The sequence below is a fragment of the Acomys minous genome, assembly GCF_964271855.1.
Source record: "Acomys minous genome assembly, chromosome: 12".
In the NCBI taxonomy this organism is placed as follows: Eukaryota; Metazoa; Chordata; class Mammalia; order Rodentia; family Muridae; genus Acomys; species Acomys minous.
In genome coordinates, this window is record NC_140493.1 from 64,975,204 (window position 1) to 64,985,635 (window position 10,432).

Genomic DNA, 10,432 nt, shown 5'->3' on the forward strand with positions numbered 1-10,432 from the left:
GAAGCCCTGATACTTCACTGGTGTGGATGGCAGGAGGTTATCCCTGTAGTTTTGGGCTCTCACCACCAGTGATCCTCAGCTCCCCTTTGCTGTGGGTCCTGCAATCATTCTGGGTCTCTGAATGATCATTGGGTCAGGCCAAGGTATCCACAACCTTTTGGGTCCCCTGCCAAGTCCAGCCAGGGATACTGGGCCTGAGCCACGCGTCAAGCTCAGCTAATTTCTCAGGGCCTGAACCGTCTGCCACAGCAGGAGAGCTGCGACTGCACTGAGCAAGCACCTGGTGGAAGTGAGCGCTCTGCCCAGCTTGTGTCACCGCAGGAAAACCAAGGCTGCACTGAGCAAGCACCCAGGGTATAACTGAGCGCTCCACCCAGCCCGCGTCACAGCAGGAAAATTGCGGCAGCGCTGAGCAAGCACCTAGGGTAGAAGTGAGCGCTTCGCCAGGCTTGCGTCACAGCAGGGAAACTGAGACCGCACTGAGGAAGCACCCAGGGTAGAAGCAAGCGCTCCGCCCAACTTTCGTCACAGCAGGCAAAACAAGGCTGCTCTGGGCAAGCACCCAGAGTATAACTGAGCGCTCCGTGCTGCTCGCGTCACAGCAGGAAAACTGCGTCTGCGCTGGGCAAGCACCCGGTGTATAACTGAGCGTTCCGCCCCACTCGAGTCACAGCAGGAAAACTGCGTCTGCGCTGGGCAAGCACCCGGAGTATAACTGAGCGCTCCGCCCCGCTCGAGTCACAGCAGGAAAACTGCATCTGCGCTGGGCGAGCACCCGGAGTATAACTGAGCGCTCCGCCCCGCTCGAGTCACAGCAGGAAAACTGCGTCTGCCCTGGGCGAGCACTCGGAGTATAACTGAGCGCTCCGCCCCGCTCGAGTCACAGCAGGAAAACTGCGTCTGCCCTGGGCGAGCACCCGGAGTATAACTGAGCGCTCCGCCCTGCTCGAGTCACAGCAGGAAAACTGCGTCTGCGCCGAGCTGGTGCCCAGGGTAGAAGCCCGCACTCCGCCTAGCCTGCGTCACAGCAGAGGAGCTGCGCCTCTGGCAGAATTGCCCACCGAGCCGAGCTAGCCTCTCCACAGCACAGCTCACTGAGCAAACCCAGGACTCTGGGCCGAACCATCCGCTGAGTCCAGCCTGGGTCTCAAGGCACCACGCGACCCAAATCCTGTCCAGAGTCCCCTCTCCCGCAGCAACTCCCACCGTCCACCACACTAATCGCCTCCACTGGAAGGCTCTGAGCTGCAAACCTCAGCCACCGCCACTGGCGCTGCCGGAGCCGCTGATGGCACTGCTGTCCTCACCGCCGCTGCTCTGATCCAAGAAAGTCCTCTCTCCTCCCGTGTGCAGGGGCAGGCAGGTCCTCCGCACCCTGGTCCCTCCGAACCATGGAGCACTTCTGCTGCCGTGGTATGGGGACCTTGGTGTTCCTGGCTCAGAAATCTGTGCTATTCCCTGAATTGTTTGCTGGAGCTTTCAAACACGGTCCACACTGCTCGCCGCCATCTTGGATCCCGCCGCCTCTGACTTATCTTCTATGAGGTACTGTACGCTCAGAGAGGAGGGAATAGTTGAAGGCATCTCAGAGATGTGTGTGTCTGTGTCTGTCTGTCTGTCTGTCTGTCTGTCTGTCTCTCTCTCTCTCTCTCTCTCTCTCTCTCTTTCTCTCTCTCTCTTTCTCTCTCTCTCTCTCTCTCTCTCTCTCTCTCTCTCTCTCTCTCATTCTCTCTGTATAATGTCTGGTTATAGGTCTCTCTCTTTGTTCCTTTTGCTGCAAGAGGAAATTAGAAAGACTCTGCTGGTGTCTGAGGAAGGCACTGATCTATGACTATTGACAAAATGCAATTAGGCGTCATAATTTGAGACCAGTGGTATTGGTTTTACCCATGGTCTCTTGGTTATCTAATTTCTGGACGTTGCTTGCTCAGGTAGCCATCAGGAATAGGTTCCATCTCATTTAATGGGTCTTGACCAAATAAGACATTAGATGGTTACTCTAGCAAGGTTTGTGCCACAATTATTCTAGCATCTTTGGTGGGCTGGACTAAATGTAGATTTTTAAAAACTTGGTGGTTGGATTCATCTTTTCACTTGTCTTTTGTCAGTATAAAGGGAGACTTTCCGTGTCATAGACAGTGTAATATGGAGTTAAAGGTTACATTTAGCACCATTTTGACTTCTCTGTGTTCAATGAGTTGTTGTGTTCTGTTGTCTTCAGAAGTGGGACTTTACTGTCAGTTTTTGCTGAGCAACCTATGGTTTTGGGAATAGTTTGGATTATTTGGGGATTTACCCTTTTATCCAACAACTCAAATTCATTTAACCTAGACCACAGGACTAGAAACTTTGTTAACAAGAGATAACCATTTGGGTTTCCATCTTCCTCTATATTTGGAGATTTCATTAGTATCACCTTCATATATTATAGAAAGTTTCCACAGTGCTAGGTTTTCATATTGCCATCTAAATGGCCTTTATTTCTAACTGTGCTTCTCCTTTTATTTCTAACTGTGCTTCTCCTTATTCCTTCATTCAATTCTTTCTCATTTCTCTTTTCATAGGTATTTTTCCTATATCCACCCCACCAGCTCACATCCACCCATAAAAACTCTTCTATTTCCCCATTTCATCAAGATCTATGTAACCCCCCTATTTCCTTTATCTAACTGTTCTGTGTCTATAGAGCTTAGATTTGTTTTCAATTGTATAACACCTAATATCCACATATAAGTGTATACATGCCATGTTTATCTTTCTGGATCTGACTTATCTCACTCAGGGTGAACTTTTCATTTCCATCCATTTGTTCAAACAACTTATGATGTAATTTCCAGGGGCCTCCCACTGCTGTTTGATGGCAGAGTTCCATCCCCAGAGAAGGGAAGAAAGAGTGGGGCATAGTAGTCAGGGGAATACTGCATCTCAGACTAGTAGCAATCAGATAACTTTTTATTTATTCAGGGTTCACAGAACAAAGTCGGAGTAATGATTATCCAAGAATTACAGATTATGTTTGATTTTTCATTATATGTTCAGGATAACAACTTCAGTCACAATTAGAGAGTCGAAATAGAACAGACTTTACTTTTATTACCATACTTATCACAGCATTTCTTTCTTTCTTTCTTCCTTTCTTTCTTTCTTTCTTTCTTTCTTTCTTTTTTGTTTGTTTCTCTGTGTAATTGTCATTGTTGTAGACCAGGCTGGTCTAGAACTCATAGCAATTCACTTGTCTCTTCCTCCCTGAGTGCTGAAATTAAAGATGTGCCACAACATACTCACCTTATAACTCCAATTTAAAGAATCTAAAGAATGTCTTCTCAAAAGCAAGCATATTTATTATACAAGAGCCTGCTTTTATTTTCACAATATTTGCAGTTTTAAAGTTCTCCAGATAAACAGAAAGTATCTGAAAATGTCTTTTTATGAACATCAAATATGTATATGTAATTCCATTTATTATATTGTTTTATCATTTACACTATAAAGTGATAAAAGGTAATTTTACTTAACCTATTTTATTTACTGAGTTCTATCCCTCCAGAGGATGTATGTTGAATTATCCCCTGTCTTTAAACTACATTTTCAGGGGGCTCTAAGAATATTATAAAAGGAAGTCTTGAATCAGTAACCAGTTCTCTTGGCCAATCAGAGATTGTAAATTTTTTCTGTTACCCTGTGCCAAGTATACTGTTTGTGTTTGCTTAGAGATGGCTGTCATCAATTGTTTTCTTATGCTACCCCAATGCCTCTGGATTTGAGATGTTTATATGTCTAGAAGCTGATTTCTGTTTATTTTTCTTTGCAGTGTGGGTGTTTTTCCTTTGGTTTCTTTTTTCTTTTTTTATTTTTTTGGAGTGTGATGGCTGTGTGTATTCTGTTTTACTTGCTGCTCTGCTGATGTGTTCACAAGGAATGTCTGCTGCTGTTGGAGGTTTATACACTGGAATTAATTTCAAGAAGAAAAGTTGAAGACAATGGTCTTTGTGATATGTTGTGGATGGGATCACAGAGGATACAGAAACAAAACATTTTATCCTATAGAGCTGGAATTGAAACTGAGGGGATGGGATCTCAGGAGCAGTAGGACTGCTATGGGTTCTACTTTAGTTTGCTTGGTGCCCTGAGAAGAGCATCACTTGAGTCAGCAGTTGGTTCCTGCTGGAGTTTGGATCTGAGACAAAGCAACAGGTGGGGGCAGGAGGGTTAGAGGGAGATGATCTGTGAAATCCACAAGGGCAAGGAAGGCTGCCAAGCCCGTTCTGCTGCAGAGCTGGGAAAGAAATAGAAGGATTCAGTCTAGAGAAATAGTGAGAGGGAGAGAAGGTCTTTGGGCAGCCTACCTGGTTTTCTGGCAGGCATGGTCTGTGGTTTACCAGGGTTTGCCTTCTGGAGTAGGAAGCTGGGCTATGGTGAAGAGTAGAGGTAAGTAAAGTAGGAGAGAAGGATCTTTGGGATGCACAGAAGATGTTGGCAGGGTGGAAGAGGGGCTGCAGCTGGTGTTCTGTTGCAGTACTAAGGACCAGAGTGGGGGATTGGGTCTGAGAGAGAGAGATGTACACAGAGAGAGAAGGTCTGCAATCAATCTGCATGGTTTTCTGTCAGGCATGTCCTCCACCTGGTTCATTTTTTGTCAAGTTCACTCTTCTAAAATTCCCCATATGCATTCAATATATCCCATGTGTGCTGACCCTACCAACACTTGCCAACTCATCTCATCCTTAAACATCTCTTTACCAGTTACATGTTTTTAAAAATCATGCTCATCTTCACTTCTTAAGCAATATTTCGTTTTAACTATATTGCCTAGAGAAAGAGAACTGCAATCATCAATACAAACGCCTACTCTGTTTTCTGTTAGCGACTATATTTTGAAACCATATGATCAAATTTGGGTGAGCATATACTTGATAAAATTAAAAATTAACAATATCACTAATTCAATATTGTGGAATAAGCACACCTATTTTTAAAGAGAGGAGTTATGCCTAAGTAAATAAGTTAATGAAACATATATCATATATTTTACTTAAGTCAGACATGGAATTCTGTACTTGAATCACACACTGTACAATAGAAAATCCACAACAAAACACTAATATTATAAGCAAAGGAGTAACTTATAAGTGTTGAGAAACTGTCTTGTGGAAAAATTAATTAGAGTGCCATGACCACTAATGAAAAAAAAAACCCAGGATATCAAAAATATTTGATTCTTTTGAAAATAAACATGATAAATGTTTAGCTCAAAATACAGAACAGAGAAAATATATTAGTGAGGGAATAGTTTTCAAAGTAAACAAAGGTTTAATGTAATAGAAACTTGGCACTATAAACTGGGGTGTATATGTTTTTAAATCAAGATAAAACGTTCCAAAATTTAGGAGCAGAGTATTCAAATCTTCCCATTTTGAATATCTAGAAATATTTCAAAAGCTCTCCCCCTTATGTTAAAAATTAATGCTATAGCTAAATGTAACAACATATTACTAGCGGGGGATGAAAGCTCCATTTCTTTCCAGTCACTCCCTCTCATCTCCACTCCCACCCATCCTTCAGTCTGCCCTTTCTCTTCAGAAAAAAGGAGGCCTTCCATAGATATCAACTTGACTTGCCTTATCTAGCTGTAGGATGAGGCATACCTTCTATTGTGAATAGACAACATACCCCAGTTTGAGAAAAGGGATCCAAAAGCAGGCAATGTAGTCAGAGTCATCCCCTGATCCCCCTCTAGGAGTCCTATGTAAAGACCATGCTGCACACCTCTTACATATGTGCAGAGGCCTAGGTCCATCCCATACATTCTTTCCATTCGGCATTTCATTCTTTGTGGGTCCCTATGCGCCCAGGTTAGTGGATTCTATAGGGTTTCTTTGTAGTCTGCTTTACCTTTCTGGCTCCTAAAATCTTTCCCACCCTCTTCACACAGGATTATCCAAGCTCTACCTAAGGTTGATCTTAGTGCCTGAACTGTTGCTGTGCTGTTCCGGAAGTTGTCTGCTGTGCCTATGCACTCAAGGCTATTTCGCACTTTTTCTTCTATAAGATTTGTTTTATCCAGTTTTATGTTCAGGTCCTTGATCCACTTCAACTTGAGTTTCAAGTAGTATGTCAGATATGGCTCTATTAGCATTTGCCTACATGCAAACACCCAGCTAGACAACCAACATTTGTTGAAGATGCTTATTTTTCATTGTATAGTTTTGGCATTTTTTGTAAAAAAAAAAAAAATTCAGTTTTCCATAGGTGTGGTATTAATCCTGGGTCTTTGATTTGAGTCCATTGATCAACCTGTCTACTTTTATGCCAATACCATCTGGGTTTTATTACTATTTCTCTGTAGTACAGCTTGAAATGAGAGATCAGTTCTTTTATTATACAGAATTTTTTGGCTATTCTGGGTCCTTGTTTTTCCATATAGAGTTGAATATTGTTCTTTCAAGGTCTGTAAAGAATTGTGTTGAATGTTTGATGGGAATTAGGCTGAATTAGTAGATTTCTTTTTGTTAGATGACCATTTTTTACTATGTTTTCCTACCAACCCATGAGCATGGGAAGTATTCCTATCTTCTAATTATCTTCATCAATTTATTTCTTCAAAGACTTGAAATTCTTGTCATAGAGGCCTTTCAATTCCTTGGTTATAGCTATCCCAAGATAGCTGACATTATTTGAAGCTATTATGACGGGTGTTGTTTCCCTAATTTCTTTTTCAGTCTGTTTATCATTTGTATATAAAAGGGCCATTACTTTTTTAAGTTAATTTTGTATTGAGCCACTTAGCTTAAAGTGTTTATCAAATGTTGGAGTTTTATAGTAGAATTTTGGGGTCACTTATTTATACTATCAACTCACCTGAAAATATCAATACTTTGATTTCTTTCTTTCCAACTTGTATCCTCTTGATCTACTTTAGTATTTTTCCTATAGATCTAATTTAGATCTTATTAGATCTAATTTATTACTTATTGCTCATCTAAGTACTATATTGAATGGATATAGAAGCTTTCTCTCATTTCTGTTGCTGAAGTCCAGCTTTAATTCGTGGTTGACTGATAAGATAAAAGGAGTTATGTGACTGTTCTTTTATCTGTAGAGACTTGCTTTGTGACCAAGTATATGGTCAATATTGGAGATGGTTCCTTGACAAGCTGAGAAGGTTTATTCTTTGGTTGTTGAGTAAAATGTTCTGTAGATATATGTTAAATCCATTTGATTAATAATATCTATGAGTTTCATTATTTCTCTGTTTAGATTCTGTTGGGATGACCTGCCCTTTGGTAACACCAGGGATGTTGAACTTTCCCACTATTAATGTATGGGTTTCAATATGTGACTTAAATTTTAATATATATATATATATATATATATATATATATATATATATATATTCAGAAATTTGATATTATCTTGGTGGATTTTTCCTTTGATGTGTACAAAGTATCCTTCCCCATCACTTTGATTAATTTTTGTTAGAAGTCTATTTTATTAGATATTAGGATGGATATTCCAGCTTGCTTTTGGGATCTGTTTGTTTGGAAAATCTTTTTGTAACTTTTTCCCTGAGAAAACATATGTCTTTGGTGCTAAAATGTATTTCATGTATGCAGCAGAATGATGGATCCTGTTTTCCCAACATTCCTGTTAGCCTGTGTTTTTTTATTAGGGGATTGAATCCTTTGATGTTGAGATATATTAATGACCAATGATTTTTAACTCCTGTTATTTTGTTGCTTTTGTTTGGGGTATGTGTGTGTATTCTTTCCTTTGGTTTTGTTGGAATGAAGTTTTTTATTTCCCTTGTTTTCTTGGGTGTAGTTAACCTTGAGTTGCAGTTTTTCCTCTAGCATGTTCTGTAGGGATGGATTTGTAGACACATACTGCTTTTTTTCTTGGAAAATTTTGTTTTCTCTGTCTATGTTCCTTGACATTTTTGATAGGTTCTATGTCCTCTTAGATAAAGCAAGGAATCCCTCCAGGCACTTCTGGATTTTAGAATCTCTGTTGAGAAATCCAGTATAATTCTGATAGATCTGACATTATATTTTACTTGGTCATTTTCCTTGCAGCTTTTAATATTTTTTCTTTATTCTGTATATTTAGATTTTAGATTATTATGTGGTGTGCATATTTACTTTCTGGTCCAATACATTTGGAGATCTGTAAGCTTATTTTATGTTTATAACCATCTCTTTCTCTAGGTTAGGGAAATTTTCTTTTATGATTTTGTTTAAAAATATTTCTGGATCTTTGGACCTCTGGGGTTCCTAATATCAGTGTATACTTGGTTCTGTGAGACCTCCAAGAAACCGATGGAACATAGATTTCAGGGAGTGTGGGTGTGGTTTAAGGCTATTAGGTCTCTTTTAAGTGGATATGGCAGGCAAATGCTTGGGGTTGGGTTTTAACAGTTGTCAGTAGTTTTAACAAGACAGCAGTAGAGTTGTGGGGCAGAAATTGGAGGACAAAGTTTGGGGTACAATTTACCACTCTTTGGTGTGATTTCAGTCAAGTTTGTGGTCAGGGGATTGGAAAGGGAAACACTTATCTCACATCCTTGTTTCCCAAAGGACTCTGAAAAAGCAAGAAAGGTTGAGGAGTGAGATATGGTGCACAGGGTATGTTGTGTAGTTTGTCCTAATTCTGTAGTCTTATGACTTATAAGTTAGATGGAACAAGGTCACAAATTCAGAGAAATGATACAAAGACTGAGGAAAGCACTGGGCATCTTGGATCTTGGCATCACAGGCAAAGAATACTGTGTAGATGTGAGTGATTCAGGGAGTACTTAAGTATTTGTTTCTGAAACAATAAAGGAAGGTGATTTAGAGAGCATTTCAATGGGCTGAGGCTGACTAACAGCTTGAGGGGGGAAGGAAAAACATGGGGATTGATTTACAGTCACTCATTTCTCAACAGATATGGATCAGTGTATGAGATGTCCAGAAAGTCACTATGCAAACTTTGAGAAGAACCACTGCCTCCAGAAATCTGTGAGCTTTTTGGCCTTTGATGACCCGTTAGGTATGGCTCTCACCACCACAGCACTGTGTTTCTCTGTTCTCACGGTTGTGGTCCTTGCAGTCTTTGTAAAGCACAGAGACACACCCATTGTCAAGGCCAATAATCAGGATCTCAGCTACACCCTGTTATTGCCACTCATCGTCTGTTTCCTCAGTGCCTTGCTCTTCATTGGAAAGCCCAACACAGCCACTTGCATCTTTCATCAGTCTGCATTTGGAATTTTGTTCACTGTGGCTCTCTCCACAGTGTTGGCCAAAGCTATTACAGTATTTATTGCATTCAAGGTCACTGTTCCAACTAGATTGGAGAGGTGGCTAATGGTATCAAGGGCCCCTAATTTCATCATCCCCATCTGCACACTAATCCAACTGGTTTTCTGTGCCATCTGGCTATTTACAAATCCACCCTTCATTGGTCAAGATGCTCATGCTGAACATGGTCACATCATCATTGTGTGCAACAAAGGTTCAGCAGTCACCTTCCACTCTGTCCTGGGGTACCTCTGCTTCTTGGCACTTGGGAGCTACACTATCGCCTTCCTCTCCAGGAATCTACCTGATACATTCAATGAAGCCGAGTTTCTGTCATTCAGTATGCAGGTGTTCTTCTGTGTCTGGGTCACTTTCCTCCCTGTCTACCATAGCACGAAGGGAAGGGTCATGGTGGCTATGGAAGTTTTCTCTATCTTGGCTTCCAGTTCAGCACTCCTTGGCTTGATCTTTGCCCCTAAATGCTACAGCATTTTGATAAGGACAGATAAAAACTCTTGTCTTGATATCAGGCACAAAACCCATTCAAGGAGGAAAAATCATTTAAATTTTAGTTAATAAAAAATACCACAACAAAACTCCAGATACACTAAATCTATTAGAATAGAAAGTGGGGGAAAATCTCAAAATCATTCGCACAAGAGACAATTTCCTGAACAGAACACCAACAGCTCAGGCTCTAAGATCAACTATTAATAACTTGAACCTCTTAAAATTGAAATGTTTCTATAAGGTAAAGGACACTATCAAATGAATAAGATGACAGTCCAATGATTGGGAAAGATCTTTAACAATCTTATATCTGGCAAATGGCTGACACACAAAATATATAAAGAACTCAATAAATTAAGCACCAACAAATAAAATAACCTGATTAAAAAATGGGGCACAGAATTCTAAACAGAGGAATCTCATATGACTGAGAAGCACTTAAAGAAATGCTGAGCATCCTTAGTCATCAGGGAAATGCAAATCAAAACAACTCTGAGATTCCATCTTCCTCCTGCCATAATGCCTAAGATAAAATTCTCGAGTGACAGCACATGTGGAGAAAGGGGAACACGCCTCCATTCCTGCTGGGAGCGCAGACTTGCACAACCACTTTGGAAATCAGTCCTTCACTTTCTCAAAACTGG

At 40.8% G+C, this 10,432-nt stretch overlaps 1 pseudogene across 1 annotated transcript in view; it reads left to right on the plus strand.

Annotated features, from left to right (window-relative positions):
• LOC311579599 (vomeronasal type-2 receptor 116-like) overlaps nt 1-9,930 on the plus strand; it is a 31,414-nt pseudogene extending 21,484 nt beyond the window's left edge. The window contains exon 5 of the transcript in view: nt 8,923-9,930. The product of the transcript in view is annotated as a vomeronasal type-2 receptor 116-like (transcript). The remainder of the gene's footprint in view (nt 1-8,922) is intronic.
• Nucleotides 9,931-10,432: the final 502 nt, after the last annotated feature.